This window comes from Sinocyclocheilus grahami, unplaced genomic scaffold, assembly GCF_001515645.1.
Source record: "Sinocyclocheilus grahami isolate Dianchi unplaced genomic scaffold, SAMN03320097.WGS_v1.1 scaffold665.1, whole genome shotgun sequence".
NCBI classification, from domain to species: Eukaryota; Metazoa; Chordata; class Actinopteri; order Cypriniformes; family Cyprinidae; genus Sinocyclocheilus; species Sinocyclocheilus grahami.
Window position 1 is genome coordinate 214582 of NW_015505844.1, and position 21146 is coordinate 235727.

General features: G+C 34.9%; 1 long non-coding RNA gene across 1 annotated transcript; it reads right to left on the minus strand.

The window, feature by feature from the left end:
- Window positions 1-3753: 3753 nt before the first annotated feature.
- Window positions 3754-20332, minus strand: LOC107558901 (uncharacterized). Its single transcript, XR_001605538.1, has 3 exons — window positions 20258-20332; window positions 18462-18464; window positions 3754-3764 (listed from the first exon to the last, which is right to left on the minus strand). It is a non-coding gene; the product is annotated as an uncharacterized lncRNA (long non-coding RNA).
- Window positions 20333-21146: the final 814 nt, after the last annotated feature.

The window sequence follows — 21146 nt, forward strand, 5'->3', positions numbered from 1 at the left end:
AGGTGGATGGATTATCTCTGCAAAGGAGAAGTGCTCACTAACACCGATTTAGAGAGATTTGTGAACAATATTTGAGAGAAACAGGCCTTTTGTGTACACAGAAAAAGTCTTAGATCTTTGAGTTCAGCTCATGAAAAATGGGGGCAAAAACAAAATTGTTGCGTTTATAATTTTGTTCCGAGTATGTCACTTTGAGACAATGAGCCATTACTATGTAAGTCCAGTCATGCAAAAAACATAATAGCCAAAGTGACTTCTTAACAGTCTGTGCTTTACCTCTGTAATTCAATTTAGGAAGCAGCTGATGGATGGACGAATAAAATGTTATTTTGTTTGCCAAGGCTTTAGGGAAAGAGCAAGGTAAGTGATTTACAGTGTACTTGGCTTTAGAGAGAGTTGCTTTCATACTCGTTCCTTTTCAAACACTACAAACGCTGTTATTATTTTAACTGTTGCCAGTGGAAAACAGGAGGCATTCATTCTAACCCGTTGCACTTAGTATATTGTCAATACGGAAAAGATCAAGTGGTAAGCGCTTTATAATACATTAGCGTGCAATATACATTCATGTGGCGGACACGTTATAATATAATTCTGCATTCGAGGCTACTGGATGTTCAAAACATCCTCCTCCACTTACTGTATATGAGAATGCATAACTCTGGAGGGGGAAGAAAAAAAAAATCAGTTTTCCCAAGAGAAAAATGACCAAAGCTGAATTTAAATCTGAATATGTTTGCAATACGACAGCCATCCAGCGCCCTGAAATGAATTGATGTGAAGAGAATCAAATTCTGGAGCAGAAAAAAAAGCATGGCTCCCCCTGCTATACTAGAGAATAGCACAGACCCTATCAAACCTCAGAGAAATCACCCTGACAGGAGAAACACACACACACACACACACACACATACTGCAAACCTCCAGTTCAAAGTGAAACTCAGGCAGAGGCCAGTGAATTTAAACTGGTTCTTTACCTTTCGTCTGCAAAAAGAAGTTCTTAAAAGGAACACATCTCATAAACACCAGCTTTATGAGAGAGAGATGAGTGGCTGACTGCGGATGGATTTGTTTGAGAGCAAATGTAGTATACAACGTTGTGGTATTTCCATCTCTGATAGACAAATTCACTAAACAGCCATGGTACTTCAGTGCAAACCCCTATTTATTATTTATAACTTTACAAAATACTTAATACACTTCACCAGTTGACCAAAATAAAAATTGTATCATTATTTACTCACATCTTTTGGTGAAACAACCTTCACACAGCTACATACAACAGCAACATTTTATCTGGCATGTCAAACTCTAGGAACAAACACAACAAAAAGCACTATAAAAAGACATTCATAAGACTTGCATGCTATATAAAGTCAAATACAATAGCTTTGCGTGTTATCACATGTGAAATGCTACATTTGCTGCTCAAGAAACATTTCTTATTAGTATCACACAAATATATATATATATATATATTTTTTTTTTTTTTTTTTTTTTTTTTTTTTTTGTACTTAAAACACACAGAAGATGCTTCAACAACAGTATGTGAAGATTATTTTTGGCCCAACTGTTATTCATCAAGAATGCAGTAAACTGATAAAAAATGTCAGTAAAGAAATTTGGAATACTACATACTACTAATACTACTATTACTACAACTAACAATAGCAACAACAACAGTATATATATATATATACACTTTAATATTGATAATAATATAAGACATGTTTATTGAGCAGCAAATGTAGCATTTTAGAATGATTTCTGAAGGATCATGTGACACTGAAGACGGGTAACAATGCTGAAAATAATATATATTATAAATTACATTTTAAAGCATATTAGCAGAATTATAAATAAAGTTATAAAGTAGTATATAGTAATAATAATAGTATTATTAATAGTAAAAAATTGCTGTTTTTATCATTTTTTATCAAAAGTTGCAGTCTTAAGATTTCTTTAAAAAAAAAAACAGAAAAAAAGATGATGTTTCAAACAATATGAGGCTGTGTAAATGACAGAAATCACTATCATTAAAAATGTACCCTTGGGAAAACCAGAGAAATCCTCCAAAATGAGACTGACATTTTGATGGTGCAGAATAAAAGTGATGCTTCCTTGTGAGAGCATGTCAAGAAGCTGCCTCTTCCAGTCAATCCAAATAATTGGGCATTGCTTTGTTTGGCTTCCGCAAATAACTACAGCGTTATGAGAGACCACAATGCTGGCTAAATTGCCAGTGACCCAGGTCTAGCTAGAGAGAAGAAAAACTAAAATGATCACTGATGGGAAAAGATTAGATGAAGTCAGGCTTGTTCACTGTACAGCTAAAGCAGTGGAATACAGTAGCTCTCATTTTGACATCCATAATGAACGAAATGGAACTAATGCATCTCGACAGTTGTGATGCTGGTGTGAATATTCCAGAACTTCCTGCTATGTTTGATGAAAACATTGAGAAGAACAGCCTGGAGTATCACGAGTCAATGCACATTTGCAGCATGTGTCAATCAACTGTGTTTGTCATCATGAATGACATATATACATTTATTCATTCATTCATTCTGAAGAATTTAGGTTGGAGCTGACTATGAAAATAATTAAATTGAATAATTGAAATAAATATTTATTTAACATATCTATTGTACTTAAATGTAAATAAATAAATACATAATTCATTCATTCTGAAGCATTTAGGTAGGAGCTGAATATTAAATTAAGTTGAATAATTGAAATAAATATTTATTTAACATATATTCATATATTCACTTAAATATACATAAGTAAATAAATTAACTAATTAATTTAATACATTCATAAATTATTATTATTATTATTATTATTATTATTATTATTATGTGAAGGCACTGAAAAATAATTTATAAAAAAAAAAAAGTTTGAGGCCCTATCTTTTTTTTTTTTGGAAAATAAAATAAAATAAAATAAAATAAAATAAAATAAAATAAAATAAAATAAAATAAAATAAAATAAAATAAAATAAAATAAAATAAAATAAAATAAAATAAAATAAAATAAAATAAAATAAAATAAAATAAAATAAAATAAAATAAAATAAAATAAAATAAAATAAAATAAAATAAAATAAAATAAAATAAAATAAAATAAAATAAAATAAAATAAAATAAAATAAAATAAAATAAAATAAAATAAAATAAAATAAAATAAAATAAAAGCATGCATGCACACACACACACACACACTGTAAATAAATTAAAATAAAAAAAATAAAATAAAATATATTTTTTAATTAAATTAAAAGTTTGGGGTGACTCAGCAGTGTTTAATTGGGCCCAGAGCTAACCGATCCAGATGTATGATGCATTCATCTACTGAGAGCGTTCTCTTTCAAACTTGATCATAAGTCGACGTTACTGCTGGAGCTCAGTGAGCTATTGCCAGAGTCAAACACGCTTTCCCCATAAACTCTGCTCCTTCACGTCAGTCTGAAAGGCTCTAATCAAGGCTGTGACAGCTACTGCATGTATTAAAGAGCTGATATCCGAACGCTTTGGTCTGCATCAAAACATTCCCCGTAGCTGTTCTTTGATATTTTCCCAGAAATGTTCCAGAGTGACCTTGTGATCACTTTTCATCTTTTAGAGTATCAATAATTAGCTTGAGCAAGCTTGAGTCATCGTCAGCACTGCCATTATATCTAATAAACTTCAACTAGAGCGGCAGTAACACTCACCATTGATAACCCTTGCCTCATAAGATGCCAAGGCACCTTCTCAGATGAACTCGCAGAGTCAAATTAGTTACGACATGCACCTCATTTCATTCTGACTCTTGAGTTCAGCCATACTCTTAATTGAAAGCGGCTGTGATTAACATTGGGCTTATGCTGCCTCCAAGTCAGGCCGGGACGAGCGTAATTACGTGATGTGCACAAGTGAACGTCACAGTATCAGAATAAGCAGTGGGAACTCTGAGTTGGGGGCGTGTCAATTCAAAAACAATGCCAGAAGCTGATCTTTTTTGATCGAATTTTGACTTATTTTTGCATGCGTTTTGTGTGTATTTTTGATGGCTGGTTTCAAATTGAGTGTTCTCAGGGTTCCTGCACCAGCCAAGTAAACAGAATGCTAAAAGATGGTTATTTTAGGGCCAGTAATGTTTTAGTAATTCTGATGAGTGTTTTATATATATATAGTGTTGGGCAAGCTACTTGGAGCTAAGCTAACAGTTACTCTTCATTAAAATGAAGCAAACTGTGAAATGTAGCAAACTAAGCTACAGCAACATGGCAAAAGTAGTTTACTACATCTAAGCTATTTAAAAATAAAAATGTATATTGAACCAACATCATATCAAGTCAATGCTCAGTGATCAATAAAACTGTCAGTAAAGCAGATAGACAGGCATAATAGTTCAGTTTAATTGTTTATTCAACAACTGTTCCAAACCAATTTGGCAACAAAAATCAGCATCATGTACGGGGCCGGATTTACCTCATATTGTGACATAGGCAAAATACATCATGTACGGGGCCGGATTTACCTCATATTGTGACATAGGCAAAATACATTTTTGATGTCAGCCGGAAACCTCCTATTGGTAGTTGGTATTGTGGCTTTATTGTCTGCAGAATTTGCAGATACATTTATATAAATGGTATCACTTCACAATAAGTTTCACTGGTTAACTAGTGTAGTTAACATGAACTAAGAATTAACAATTCTTCTGCAGCATTTATTAATGTTAATTTCAGCATGTACTAATGCATTATTAAAATCAAAAGTTGTGTTTGTTAACATTAGTTAATGCACTGTGAACTAACATGAACTACAAATGAATGACTGTATTTTTATTAACTAACATTAACAAAGATTAATATATACTGTAATAAATGTATTGTTCATTGTATGCTCATGTTAGTTAATACATTAGCTAACATTAATGACATCTTATTGTATAGGGTTACCACGTAGATGTATAGGCCTACAAATAACTTAGGCTACATTTATTTGCATCGTTGCATGTGTCATTATATTTTTTAACATTTCACCAAAATCAAGTTCAAGTACGAAGTTTTTGACCAGCGGATGTTTTTCCCCCGTCATTAACACCACATCAAAGGCAGTATGGGCATCGCATTTACATTTTCATGAACTTGCAGGTTATACAGGTTTCTGTCGCTATGTGGGCGCTCAGTTTTTTTTGGCCAAATTATCATATTATAAAATATACAGCGCTTTGCACAAGCTATTTGACTGTGACTTGACAACAAATGCTAAGACACTCTTCTTCGCTTCTCAGATACAAAAAAAAAAAAAAACATTAGCCTTTATAAATATAGTGTTTCGAGTAAAGAAAACGCTGTACTTTTTCAATCAACAGATCTTTATGTACCTCCAGACAAGCTGAGATGCTCCAAACTGCACGCCACACTTCATTCATGAGAGAGGCGGGAGGAATAATGAGGTTTGACTGACAGTTTGAGGAGCCAATGGCGTTACGAGGTTTAGCGGCGGTGGCGTCATTTTTGATCCTTAGAAGTTATATTTCTGATTTGAGTTGAGCTTCAGAATGCTTTGGGTAATGTAGCTTTTGTTGACGCTAAATGATCAGTTATTATTTTTGTATGTTATTTAATGAAAATAATAACTGTAATTGTCTCTGCCAACATACACACACACACACACACACAACACCAGTTTGTCTAATGTACATGTTCTGCATATTCTACATATTCAGTTTTGTTTTTCCACTGCTAAACCGCTCCCAGTCTCTGTCGCCAAGTGAAAGAGAGAGAGAAATAAATACAAAATGACCCAATGCTTCCATTATTTCCCCATCCAAACTCACTTCCTTGAGCTTCAGAATGCTTTGGGTAATGTAGCTTTTGTTGACGCTAAATGATCAGTTATTATTTTTGTATGTTATTTAATGAAAATAATAACTGTAATTGTCTCTGCCAACATACACACACACACACACAACACCAGTTTGTCTAATGTACATGTTCTGCATATTCTACATATTCAGTTTTGTTTTTCCACTGCTAAACCGCTCCCAGTCTCTGTCCAAGTGAAAGAGAGAGAGAAATAAATACAAAATGACCCAATGCTTCCATTATTTCCCCATCCAAACTCACTTCATCACATTGTAAGTACGTCCCAGGAGGACCTGAAGTCAGCATTATAGGGATTTCAAGTATGCTCAGTATTCGGTAGCTTAAATTGCTTTACATTTGCATTTACATGTTCATTTATTCTGTTGGCAGACTCTTTGCTTTATTTAAACAATTCACAAGAAAGTGTTTATAATTTATTGTGTGGGTTACTGCCAGCTGGCAGCTTGGGTACAAATTGTAAAATAAGACCAAAATATGTGGTACTGATACAATTGTGATAATATTGAAGAATAAAGTAAGAATTGAGTTGTACCAGTAGAGTACAGTTTATTGTAATTTAATTAAATTAAATTATGTAATGGTACTACAAGTCAAAACTGAAACTAAATACAATTTATGAAACAGATGCTTATGGATTCTGATTGGATGAATCATGTTTGAAGGCGGAGCTGTGTTGCTTAGCAACTTTAAATAGCTTACAATTATGCTGACAAACTACAAAGTCAGAGTACCAAACGTCACCAAATAATTTGCAAAAATATATATATTTTTTCAAGCATATTTTCCAAACACTAACACTGGTCAACAAACAGATCCCAGGACAAACTCATTCCACTGGCTACGACAATGATGAAATCAAACTATACATGACTTATACAGTAGTTAATGGGGCATAAAAACTGTAATCAATATAGAAATATACTAAACATTGAATTCAGTACCAGAAAAAAAAATAAAAATCTAATAACACACTGTAAAACTGGTAAAAATAAATAAAAAATGAACTGCAAGTGGAAAGAATATAATATAATATAATATAATATAATATAATATAATATAATATAATATAATATAATATAATATAATATAATATAATATAATATAATATAATATAATATAATATAATATAATATAATATAATATAATATAATATAATATAATATAATATAATATAATATAATATAATATAATATAATATAATATAATATAATATAATATAATATAATATAATATAATATAATATAATATAATATAATATAATATAATATAATATAATATAATATAATATAATATAATATAATATATGATTTCAGGATGATTAAAAAAATCCTCTCAATGACTGCATTTTTATGGAAAAATGCATTGTATATATATATACATGTATGTATGTATGTATGTTTTATATATGTATATGTATATATACACTTATATATGTATGTAAACACTTCCACAGCATATGGGATTAATTACCTGTCAAATGAGCACAGGTAGAGTCCTGACCCTTCAATATTTACAGGGCTTGAATAAAAATGTTTTATGAATGAGCTGCCTCTGCTTCTGAAGGTTTAATTGCTTAAGTAAAACATATTAAGCCAGTCATTCATTACTCCCTTCAGAAACCACACGTCTTCCTAGTGTCCTTATCATGTTTTTCCCAAACATGCTTTTTTTTTTTTGATGATTCAAATGCCACAGGGATCCATTGCAGTTCAACCCCGGGAGTTTAGTAATGCTCTTACGTCGTCCTCAAACAGAACCGATAACTCATCTCTCTGCGGCGTTCAAGGACAGATCGTTGTTGTGATTAATAGCAAACCGTAATGAATATTCATTCATTTGCACTATCAGACGTCAGGGCATAGTGGCGTGGAACAGCCAAAACATACAATAAATGTTAGTTGTTAAGATGATTGAGGTGAGAAACAAGCCGCTGGTCCTGAGTGATGTACATGTAATTAGCGATTATGTAATATGCTAAGTGTACAAATAGATTTTAGGAATTAGATTCTGGTTTTCTTCCAGTTAAAGCTGCACTTGCCAATTAAATGCATAATTTAATAATTAAATTCAGAAAACATTTTAAATTATATATGCAAATACATTTTCATCCATCCATTCATTTTTTTTGTTTTTTTTTATCATATCACATTTCATGTCTGACATGTTTTTGTTGTCACTAATAAAATCTGCACATTTTTGACTAAGGCTACATTTATTTGATTAAAATTACAGTAAAACTGTGGAAATATTATTGCAATTTAAAATAATTGTTTTTCAATGTGAATATATTTTAAAATGTAATTTATTCCTGTGATGTAAAGCTGAATTTTCAGCATCGTTACTCCAGTCTCACATGATCCTTTTGAAATCATTCTAATATGCTGATTTTATGCAATCAAGAATCATAATTATCCCAGACTTTTGAATGGTAGTGTATAATAACTCCTTTATATTTGTGTCATGTTGGTCTTTTTTGTAGACGATGCTTTAGAAGCTCTAGGTTGCCTTTCTGGTCAGAGTTTGCAGAAGCAACAGGCAGCAGGAATTTCAAAAGACAAACTCTGAAAACAAAGCAGAAACTACACAGTTGCGCTTGAGGAAAAACATTCATTTTGAGTTTTCTAACGGTGTCATTTAGTCAGTGGGACTCAGTGGCAACTTTGAAGCAGCTTGGGGCTGTTGGACAATAATCATCACTTAGAATTGATAATATGCACCGCATGCAGTTGACATGCACCACAGGCAACCTAGAAATGAAAAGTCTGTCATTGTCTTACCTAAATCTGTCTCGATTCAAATTTGTATGTGGAAAGCCATTGACCAGAAGCTTGGAAAACTGCCTGTCAATATGTTGGCCCGCTGGGCTGTGTCTAGATATTGATATGTTGCTTGGCTTTCAGATTGCTTTCACTTGTTTCACCTAATGCCAGTTTGATAATCTGCAATTGTAACACAGTCTCCTGCAAATAAACAACCTGGAATAGGACAAGACTAATGCTGATCTGCAGGGAAAGCGTGCAGTTTGACTTTGTATGCAAAGACATTGCTATTCAATAACATGTTTTCATGATTCCTGAGACATGGAACAAAACACATCCTATAATTTTGCATGCCATCTGTTTTTAAAGGGGTCATATGATACTGCTAAAAAGTACAGTATTTTGTGTATTTGGTGTAATGCAATGTGTTCATGCAGTTTAAGGTTAAAAAAACACATTGTTTTCCACATACTGTACATTATTGTTTCTCCTCTATGCCCCGCCTTTCTGAAATGCATCGATTTTCACAAAGCTCATCGGTCTGAAAAAGCGAGGTGTGCTGTGATTGGCCAGCTATCCAGTGCGTTGTGATTGGCCGAATACCTTAAGCGTGAGACAGAAATGTTACGGTCCTCAACATATTGTGATGCCCTGTCCGGCCGGAGCGACGAGACAAAAACATGAAAACCCATTATAAACAAGGCATTCGTTGCATCCAGTGGGAACATAATTATGGATTATAATGACGTATACTGTCTTTTTACGCGTTGCGTTGCATCGCGCCGCGTAAACATAAAACCATGTCTGCATTTGTGATCGGAGAAATGACAAACTACAAGCCCTACTCTACACTGCCCAAAAAACTCGCTTTAAATATATAAAATATAAAAGCTCTTTAAATATAAAAAACTTACATACAGTCTTTGAGTCAGAACAGCTGGCATTGTAGTCTACTCTCCTAGGATCAGGAAACAGTCCTCCATAAAATGTGCTGCACACATCTGAAAATTTGGGTTGAAGTGTTCTGGAACAGTGTTGTACACACAACTTAACCACTGATTTCTAGTCGTGTCCTATGGTTCTCATAATTTGGAGGTTACACTTCACAATTCTGACTTTTCTCAGATCTCTATGCTTATATTCCACAATTAAGAATTTTTTTTCTCCGAATTCTACGTTTACATTTACCTTTAGACTTAGTTAAAACTTTGAAATATAAACTTAAAATTCTAAAAGAAAAACATCAGAATTGTGAGCCGTTAACGAAAAATTGTGAGATATAAACTTATATCAAAACCGTGGAATTTTGCGATCATCCTTTTTATTCTGTGGTGGAAACAAGGTTCTGTAGGATATGGTCTCTTTAAAAAGAAAATAAATTGAGTGGTTTTCTTTTCTGTTTGCATGTACTTCCTATCGAAACAGGAAGTTGGAACAGGACACATTGAAGGGCCCATCCTCCTTTTTCTTCATAAAAAGTCAGTTTATATCAGAGCTGTGGACCATGACTCGCTAGTCGCTGGTCTGTGCACAAAAAGCAGGTGTGTGAAACTTCAATATGAAAATGATGTGCAAGTGAAATCTCGTGTTGCAGAGATCGTTCAGGGATTCCCCAGCGCAGATCGTCAGGTTTTACCTTGGCAGCCACTTCAGCGCTGATCTCTTCCTGCGTTTCAGCCAGCCGTTTTTTGGCCAGTTCGGTTCTTCGGTCACAGTCTGCGATGAAAGACTGCAGGTGCTCTGTGGCCTGAGGAGACGCGGCACGATCAGCCATTTATAAGCACATACAGTCAAATTTTTTGGAAGGCCAAAAAAAGTAGTTTCGCTTTCACAACGAAACAGCATCACACACGGCGGCCTACAGTGAGCAGAGGCCGGGGGCTAGCGTGAGGAACGGCCGGAGGGTTAGAGTGAGCTGAGGCATGGGCTTGAGAACGGCGCGGCCGGCGATTTCGACAAAGGAGCGTCCGGAAGGACATGTGACGACTCCGGGCTGGACTCCGCTTCGTCCACGGTGAAAGCTGATCCGGCGATCGACAGCGCAAAGTTGTAGAATTTCCTCAGCAACCAAAGCAGATATCGTCCTCTTTTGGAAGACCAAACAAAGTAGTTTCACTTTCACAACAAAGCACACAGTGCCTTCACGACATGGCGGCTGAAACAACAATACTACAGTGAGAATAAAAGTTACGCCTTCTTTGCGTGAACATTTGGGCGGCATTATGCAAATCTTCCCACATAGTGAGGTAGATATGTGGGGGCGTGTTAGAACGAGCCATTTTAGGTAGGTGTGGCTGACTCTTAACTTTTATAAAGAATATCTCTTTGGATTTGAGACTTTAGTCTTTGCAACTTTACAGATCTTCTTTATGCACCAACAGCTTGTAACAATCCAAAGAGAAAGGAAAAATTGAAATCGCATCATATGACCTCTTTAAACTAACTTTAAACTTTATATTTAATCAGAGATGATCTCTTGAATGTTCAAATGTACAACAAATGCATCTTTTCATTTTCGATTTTACAAAATTATGACATTATTACTCACTACCCCTAAAAACACCTAAGACGGCTTCAGTCTCAAATGAATGAATGAATGAATGAAAACACTGAGATCAAGTTTAAATACTTAAGGTTTAATATTTAAATAAAATATAAGACACAATTATGAGACACAATCAATCTTATTCTTAGCTAACCTGCAACAATATAAAATCAATATAAATGTATTAAAATGTATTGAAGGCTTGGAAACTCACTGTCCAAAAGTGAAATTAACATCCTCTTATTGCTATTTTTTTCTTGTACCTGTCCATGTGGTCATTATTGCTGTGAGCAACTCACACAAACTTCAAAGTCGGTAAATTAAGTGTGTTGCTGATGGTTGTGTCACTCACAGATGCAGTTTCAGATGAAACGCATGAATCTGTGTGTAATTAAAAGAAAGATTCTGGCACTGAGAGCTACATCATAACACAACATATTACAGTTTATCTGCACTGCTGTAGCTAAAATTAGAAAATCATGAAAATATTATTCTGATATAATAAATGGACCATGAATGTTTTTAGCATATTTTACTTTTAATTTGTTTTCCTTCCCGCGGGTCGGACTGAACTGAACTCCTCCACTGTCCACATCTTTGAAATGCCTAGTGTGACGGCTTGTTTAAATGCAATAAAATAATTCATTTTAATAATTTAAGAAATAATGTAATATAAATGAAATAATTATTTGATGAGACATTATTTGAACATTAAATTGTATGAATGCAAACAGATAAATATTTAGTGTTTATGATCATATAAATGTCAAAAGAACAGATTAACTTACTTATACTAAAAGCTAAATCAGCATAACGCAGTTCTCGTTTTTAAATTGATGTGATAAAAAAAATGTCTATTAAATAAATAAATGTAAATTTATTTCAACAGTAGATGCACCCGCCTACATTCACAAAATACACAAAACCCATAAACTATAAATATGCATATTTAAAGGTAGTATTACTTATTCAATGAAAAACAAAAACAAGGTTGTATGAAATGCAACTTATGATCATATAAATGTCAAAAGAACAGATTAACTTACTTCTGTCAGGACCACTATCGTCAGAATGATAGATACTTAGCATAAAGTTTGGTTTGGCGGTATGGTTCTGTTCTGGGCAAAAAACCTCCCTGCCCATCCATGCAGCCTGTCATGAATGAGCAGGGAGAGCAGCAATAATAACCCCCCCAGGGTTAACAGAACAGAACAATGCAGATATCATTAATGTACTCAATGATTTGATGTGATAAAAAAAATGTCTATTAAATAAATAAATGTAAATTTATTTCAACAGTAGATGCACCCGCCTACATTCACAAAATACACAAAACCCATAAACTATAAATATGCATATTTAAAGGTAGTATTACTTATTCAATGAAAAACAAAAACAAGCAAGTCTCTTTTAAAAATAATAATTTGTGAAATCACAGAATAAATGGAACCAAATTATGCTACACATAATTGCTAAAAAAGAAACAAAGGCTAAAGAAAGAACGAAAGAAAGAAAGAAAGAAAGAAAGAAAGGAAGAAACTTGTGACCTCTTGCACTTAAGGCAAGGAATATTCCTCTGAGGGGTTTGAGGCCCCAGAAACTGAAAACATTGGATCACCCCTGACTCACCTACAGAGTTCAACACTGTCACACAGGCTCTTTTTTTTGTACATTTAGGTAATGTTGTGCTTAGACATTTTCTTACACAAAAAAAAAATGCCAGTACATTACAAATAATACAAATTAATTCATTAGTAATTAGCATTAGTTCTCAACACTCATTGGCTCTTACAAATGGCACCAAACGTGTAGAAAAGAAGGAAGCGGACACCATCATGTTTTCCCAACGAATCAAATCTCCACCTAAAGTGTTTCCCCCAAGGGTAGCAAGCAGACTCTTTCAGACACCGACCCTCAAGGTTGTTCAGCTGACTTTTGTGATTAAAAGACATTGTTTGGTAACTCTTAGATTCCTGAACAAGGTCTGCTTTAAATAGTCACCATCTAATGGCAAATCAATAACAGCGGGAGGAATGATTAAGCATTTTTTCAGTGACTAATGACACTCCAAGTCCAGGTTCTTTGGAGCGCTAATGGTTCCAGCATCGGGTTTTGCTAGCAAAATGAATCCAGCCAATTTGTCTGAAACAAAAGGCCAAATTTAACTGGAACATGGGAAACTATTACAGCTCTCAGAAGAGGGAGGGCTGGGTGAAAGGAACACGGATCAAACAGAATACAAAGGGCTTCATCTAAATTCAATTACAAATGGCATCGATTGGCAGATTTGTGCATATCGGTATGCATGGAGCTGTGGTGAGGTCGTAAAATATGCTTTAATTTGTTTGGCTGAGGATACGGAAGGGCATCTGAGCAAATCCTCCCTCTCGCGCGCTCAACATAAATTAACAAATTTACATGTGCTTGAATAGTGTTACGGCGGGGATAAAAAGGTGATTATAGACTGGTGTTCGCTGTTTGCTTGAATACCCATTCATAGAGGTTTGGCATTGAGAATGTTTGAAGCTAATCTTTGCTGAATTCGACCCAACTTTGCGCATTAAACCCGACCGACAAGTGCCACCAGATGTGATCTTCCCATATATAATCAACTAAAAATGTGTAATCCTTCACCTGTGCCACTTACATCCGCCGTACAGTCGAAGAACGGGCTGTATTTATGAACATAACTGAATCTATCTGCATGGATGTAATTTGCTGCAATGCAAACTCGAGAGCTCGGCAATCAGCGTCCTCAATCAATGATTATCCAAGATATTATTCTGACAGACGTTCATTTGTGGAAAATACCAGCACATCAAATGAAGGTCAATGTAACAGAGTTTAAACAAGCAGCTCTGTCTGGATATACTTGCATACACCCATTACCCAATGTTAAAAATGCTAGATCTGTCTTCTGAGATGAAGTGGCAGACGAAAGGACATTTTCCTTTGAGACTAAATATGGAAATGAACTGAAAAAATGATGGGCACTTTTAATTTTGTATTTGAATGTGCTTCACTAAAATGAGAACCATGAGGCCAAACTGTTGCATTGTTTTTTTTTTTTTTGAGTTAAACCCCATTTCATAACATTTGTTTTTGTATGCTAGCTAAATTTGGAAACATTCAACGATCTGTAGAAGCCTCTGAATGATTTCTAGTATAGAAAACAAACAATAAATACATAAATAAATAACACTACTTATCCCAAAGGTTTCCAGGGAAGTTGTAATAGACGCTATTTTCCTCTCTTTGGGTGTCTCTGGGAATTGCATGCGGTGTGTCTAGAATACATTCTCCACCCTCAAGGTTGCTGACGAAAAAAAAGAAAGAAAAAAAGCAGACTGGCTTCCTTTAATAAAATAGATAATTAACTGTTTTTTTTTTTTATTTCTACCCATCCACAATAAATGGCACATGTCTAGAGAATTAATTTAATGAGAAGACAAACGAAATATCATCTCCAAAAGGTTTTGCCTTGTTGCATTTGGCAGTATTGGCAGTCAATCAAAACTGCATTAAATAAAAGACTTTCAGTTTCAGCATACTGGAATTTGCTGTGGAATTTAAACAACCCAATGAAACCATTTTTGTATGCTAGGGAAACATTCAACGATCTGTAGAAGCCTCTGAATGATTTCTAGTATAGAAAACAAACAATAAATACATAAATAAATAACACTACTTATCCCAAAGGTTTCCAGGGAAGTTGTAATAGACGCTATTTTCCTCTCTTTGGGTGTCTCTGGGAATTGCATGCGGTGTGTCTAGAATACATTCTCCACCCTCAAGGTTGCTGACGAAAAAAAAGAAAGAAAAAAAGCAGACTGGCTTCCTTTAATAAAATAGATAATTAACTGTTTTTTTTTTTTATTTCTACCCATCCACAATAAATGGCACATGTCTAGAGAATTAATTTAATGAGAAGACAAACGAAATATCATCTCCAAAAGGTTTTGCCTTGTTGCATTTGGCAGTATTGGCAGTCAATCAAAACTGCATTAAATAAAAGACTTTCAGTTTCAGCATACTGGAATTTGCTGTGGAATTTAAACAACCCAATGAAACCATTTTACAAAGATAATTTGCTAATTAACAGGATTGGGCCTGCTGTACAACAGCTAGCATATATTGTATACTAGACATGGGCCAGGATCTTGATAAAGTTGCAAATCACACACTTAATATCATCTTGTAATTGTACAGCATATCCTAATTAAAAGTTTGTGTCATTACACGAGCTGTGGAATTTACAATCATTTGGGAAAATGATGGTAACACATTACTTAAAGCCTTTGTACATATAATGCATTATTAACAGTATTCATTTTGCTTTTGTAACACACCTTATAATACATTGAATGATCTTAAGAGTATTAACCATAGTTATGATGCATAATAATACTTATCTATTCATTGCCACACAATGCATTAACACACATGACAAATAACCAATTTCAAGGAATCTGCTAATTTTAGAATGCATTTGAACTTTGGTTACAATTCTTTATGAAAGGATATAATGTAAATTATGGAAATCTATACAGTGCATTATACATAAAAGCTTCAAGTGTTACACTAATAATAATAATAATAATAATAGTAATACATTAATTAAATAGGATCAACATGAACTGTTCAAATGAACTGATTCGCTTTAATGAACACTATATGTCAGACAAACATTCTAAGGAATAAACACAGAACTCTTGCAGATTACACAATACCATTTGACCTAAAATGCTACATTTTTATTTATTTTTTATCATGCTATACCGCTAATTGTTACGAAAAGTAGCCTAATTACACTGTTTAACAATGGCACTGCTATTGTCACCCTGCTGAAAAATTTAGATACGTTAGTAATGTCACTATTTTTAGTTAGTTCCTTGACAAAATTGCTACATATAACTTTCTGTTTACTGCTTAGGGGAACTTGTGTTCTTTGAGACATTCTCCGCAATAAATCCCCCGTAAAGCAATGCAAGTGCTATCTATCAGTATCTTCCTATAATATTTTTTGAGAACAGACTATTAGATATACATTCAAACACAATGAGAAGCAAACATCGAGCACAGGTCTGGCAGCCTGTCATATATATCCTGATAAGATCCAGCTACATGAGCAGAGACAGTATGATAGCACTCCCATCTTATGAACATCAACATACACATCAAATTTCCAACACGTCTGACAGCAATGATAATTCCAATATATGCTTTGAAGCAGATCGTATCAAGCTACATAATGAAAGCACCTGACACTACACGCGTAAGGATGATCAAACCACAGATGACGTGCTGTTGATGTTTCTGTGTTTGTGGCGCGACATTTACCAGTCTGTTGTGCATTTCTATTTCTCAGCTGTCTGGACAAATGTGTTCAAACGTAGCGTGCAGCTTTATCTCTGACGTCGCTTCCCTGCCGTACTTCATCACGTCTGTGTGCTGACGCATGATTCATCACGTCCACTCTCATGTACTCTGATAATACTTCAGAACATAAGTCACTGTTTTCTTTCATATAGAGTGGGATGACACAGTGGTTAAAGAAGCCATTCACACAAACATTAAAAAATGTATCTGTATTTATTTATTTTCAGGTGGAGAGCGTTCAAACATAGCGTGCAGCTTTATCTCTGACGTCGCTTCCCTGCCGTACTTCATCACGTCTGTGTGCTGACGCATGATTCATCACGTCCACTCTCATGTACTCTGATAATACTTCAGAACATAAGTCACTGTTTTCTCTCATATAGAGTGGGATGACACAGTGGTTAAAGAAGCCATTCACACAAACATTAAAAAATGTATCTGTATTTATTTATTTTCAGGTGGAGTGCAAACGAAGACATTTCTGTGCTGCTCTTTTCCACACTGTGGCCATAGCTGTCAAGTGCTACAAACAACATCTTAACATTATTAAACATTGAACACGTACATAAATGAAACCAATTGAGTTGTAAATCAGAGTTTCCAACACTACATATGCCAGGCAAGCATTCTGGGACAAATTTAAGTTTAAATCAATATACACCACCAGCTTTTTCTTAAGCTTCTTGAAGTTTGTTAAAGTTAATGGTCACATACTTCGTTGACTCATTAATGTTGAGTGCTGGTTAATTCATGTTCCCTATGGCTTTCACAAACCTGAAAGTCAATCTAATAGAATGCTTTTTTTCTTCTTCTTCTTCTTCTTCTTCTTCTTCTTCTTCTTCTTCTTCATTAAATTACTCTAATTGCCCCTCCCATATTAATAAAAGCCAGGTTGACTATGGTTGAGTTCAGAAGTTAATGATCCATTATTTAGGGGATATGTAATGAGAGCTTAATTAAGTATGTAATGGAAACGCTTTAAAGCAGCGTGTACAGTGCGGCCACACAGATGGCCAAGCAAATGCTAAAATAATGCGTTCTGTTATCGGTTTGGAACAAAATCACAGAGTTCAGCGAATGCATTCACACAGCATGAGTAATGAGGAAACCGCAAACATCAGAAATACATTCTGTGGCATTTTAGCTATTCTTATTATTCATTTCGGCAAGCTGTCAGTTATATAAATCACACTATATAGACCAGGGGTGGGCAAACTTGGCCCTTCCAGGCCACTTTCCTTCAGAGGTTAGCTCCAACCCTAATCAAACACACCTGAACCAGCTAATCATTGTCTTCAAGACTACTAGAAGGCTACAGGCAGGTGAGTCATATCAGGATTGGATCAAATCTCTGCAGGAAAGTGGCCTGGAAGGGCCAAGTTTGCCCATCACTGATATAGACAGTTCCCAGCCCTTGTGTCTTTAAGCAGCCCCATACTCCCCATATAATTCACATAAACTGCATATAGACTTTACATGTTTCATCCACATATGACGGCATGTCAGACATTTAATGAAGTTGGCTAGATTACTCCAATAACGCCACAGCCTGGCCAGGGAAGCACCAGAAAGCTCGCAGCTAGCGTATGTAAATTGGAAACTTCAAATATAGCTTAACTGATGAAGCAATTCTCTCTTCTGGCTGTTCTTTGGCCTGATCTGTCAGTCAGCGTCAGTTAGCCATGCGTCGGATTGATGGTTACTGTTCAGGGCGACTGAATTCCCTGTATGACAAAATAATGAAAAAAAGACGTATGGTTAAAGTTCAATGGGGGACCTGGGGGCTTTCATGCCTGACAAACATATTATTTGCTTGATAAACTGACAAGGCCAGAATACAAAAGAGTTGAGTGGGCATGTAACCTTTACTGGAATGTAAAAAAAAGACCCAAATAACAATCTGGGAAGTCTGTAGCATGCATGGTTTCTGACTGGACACTGTGCCATTTCTGGCCCCCTTTCAGTTTTGTAACAGAAGATCAGTGCTAGGAGTAACTAACTAAATGTAGCACTATTTTTGTTTTTAACAGTGTGAGTAATTGTGATTATTATGATCATTCACCCTTAAGTATAGCTTCAGTGTGGTTAGCTCATTTTTGTTAGTGACTTTCAAAAGAGTAGATTGACTATAGATTAACTATAAATCATTGGTGGCTTGCTGCTGGGCAATTTACAGTTTGGAAGTAGCTTCGACCATGCAGATTACTTTTAGACCCTGCAAATGAGTGCAATTCATATGTAAAATTGCATTATCCATATAGAAATCTTTGAATTGCACATTACGTTTGCTCTCATGCATAGCTCCTCGATAGTTGGGATATTAGGTCATTTTATCGCCCGTGTCTAGGAAGAACTGGAACTGGAACGATCGAGTCTTCTTTAAAATGCCCATTTTCGAGTCATATTTAAAAGGACCATTTTCAGGCCGTCCTCTGTAATAAATTCCGATTCGGAAATGGCTTCATAAATAAACCTGAATTAGTTTGAAATTGCCCATTTTCACAAGGCCAATTGGAAAATAACCCCCCTCATCTCCGTTTCCATCCACTACTATGCCTCTTTGGAAAATCCACAGAATAAGATTGCACATTAGGCCATTTTGTAGCAGAGTCCGGCGAGTGAAAGGAAGCAGAAATGCAAAGCTCACATCATGTACGCTGATTTGGTGAGTAGAGAGCTGAATTTTGATAACTCTGGGATTTTCAAATGTATCACAGTGTCCTTTCAAGGCTTTATAGACAGAAAAGGGCTTACACAAGCAATTTCATTCATTAGTGTCTGGACATGGGCTGCTGCCCTCCATCGCCTTTGCCTCGCTGGTCTGAGTGTGTCGCTTACTTAGAAAGTACAGAATGACTTCCAAAAATCAGTCCAGGTTTAATTGTGCAGGGCTAATTAAAAGAATCGTTCAGGCAAATATGAAAATTCAGACATTATTTTCTCTCTCTTCATGACGTGTGAAACCCGTATGTTGCTGTTAGACACAAGACATGGGCATTGTCACACTCGCTTCTGTACAACGACAGTTCATGGACAGTGTGCAAGGTTTTCAAGCTGCAAAAAGACAAAATAAACACTATTATGGCAAGACACATCAGGTGAAGAGGCTAGATGATTTAACTAGTATTACCATATTTCCCCAGTGAATTAATCACAGTATATTAAGACAAGGGTTTTGTATTACAAAAACATTTAGCGTTGCTGTTAGACACAAGACATGGGCATTGTCACACTCGCTTCTGTACAACAGTTCATGGACAGTGTGCAAGGTTTTCAAGCTGCAAAAAGACAAAATAAACACTATTATGGCAAGACACATCAGGTGAAGAGGCTAGATGATTTAACTAGTATTACCATATTTCCCCAGTGAATTAATCACAGTATATTAAGACAAGGGTTTTGTATTACAAAAACATTTAGAATTTTTGTGTTTAAATAAGCAAATGATGAGTAACAATTAAATATGTACACATTTGAATGCATTCCCAAAAATAGAAATGTAAATCTTGGTTAAAGCCTTAGTAAGGGTTTTTACAGAGGAGATTTTGGGTGACTCTATTTTCTGATTTATGAAATGATAAAAATTTTAATAGCTGGGGGGGGGGCTTTTGGCTCAGTGCAGGGTGGAATTAATTTTAAGAAAACAACCTTTAAATATATGCGTTGTAAAAGTCACATTAGTGTTAATATCACAGATGAAGTGTAATAAAATAACCATTTTGCTTTTTCTGGAAAAATACATACCATGGAAGCAAAATCCCAAAATTGACCAGTGCATGAAAAAAAATAAAATAAAAACAATCAACTTACATTAGTTTGCACACTGTGATCTGAATTCTAAATCGACTCCTCGTCATGTCCTGAAATGTTTGACATCATAATGACATTGGTTCACAACATGCTAGTTGGAAAAATGAGAATGTGATTTGTAGCAGAAAGATTTTCCATGAAGACAACTTAAATTGCAGGCTGTCCCTTACACACATATTTTGTCCATTTTAAAGCATGTACAGCCATGGTCAGGCGTTATGAAATTTTGCTTGGAAAAGAGATGCGTTAAGATCCTTCTTTTTTGATTCCTTCTGTTTTTGATTTCAGATAGTGGTGTTTTGAAAAACACCAGAACGCTTAAAATAACTTCCAAAGTCAAATTTCTCAAAGTCAAATAACTGAAACTCTGCTTCTATGCCGATACATTTACTGAACATTGTCTGTGCTGTTAAATTATGAAACCGATTAGCTCAAGGGAAACTCTGCGATCTACTGTCAGCTTAAAATGTGGAAATCTCTGTGTATGATTAAAGGACTGGTAATGCGTATGAACATTATTTTATCAATTACAGCTACTTTAAATTGTGGATGTTTCCCAGCCTCAAAAAAAGCTTGTATTGAGATAAACTGTTCTTCAAGGTACATGACTCAAGTGTTTTGGGAAATGCATCATCTGCTTCAGAGTGTGACCGAATAAGCAGTAGACGTGCTCCTAAAATAGTAGCAAGCTACTTGAGGACCTATCGCGGTTATATTTATTGCAAGTTATATGTGACGATATAGTGCTGGCCAGTAAATGGGTTTCTGTATA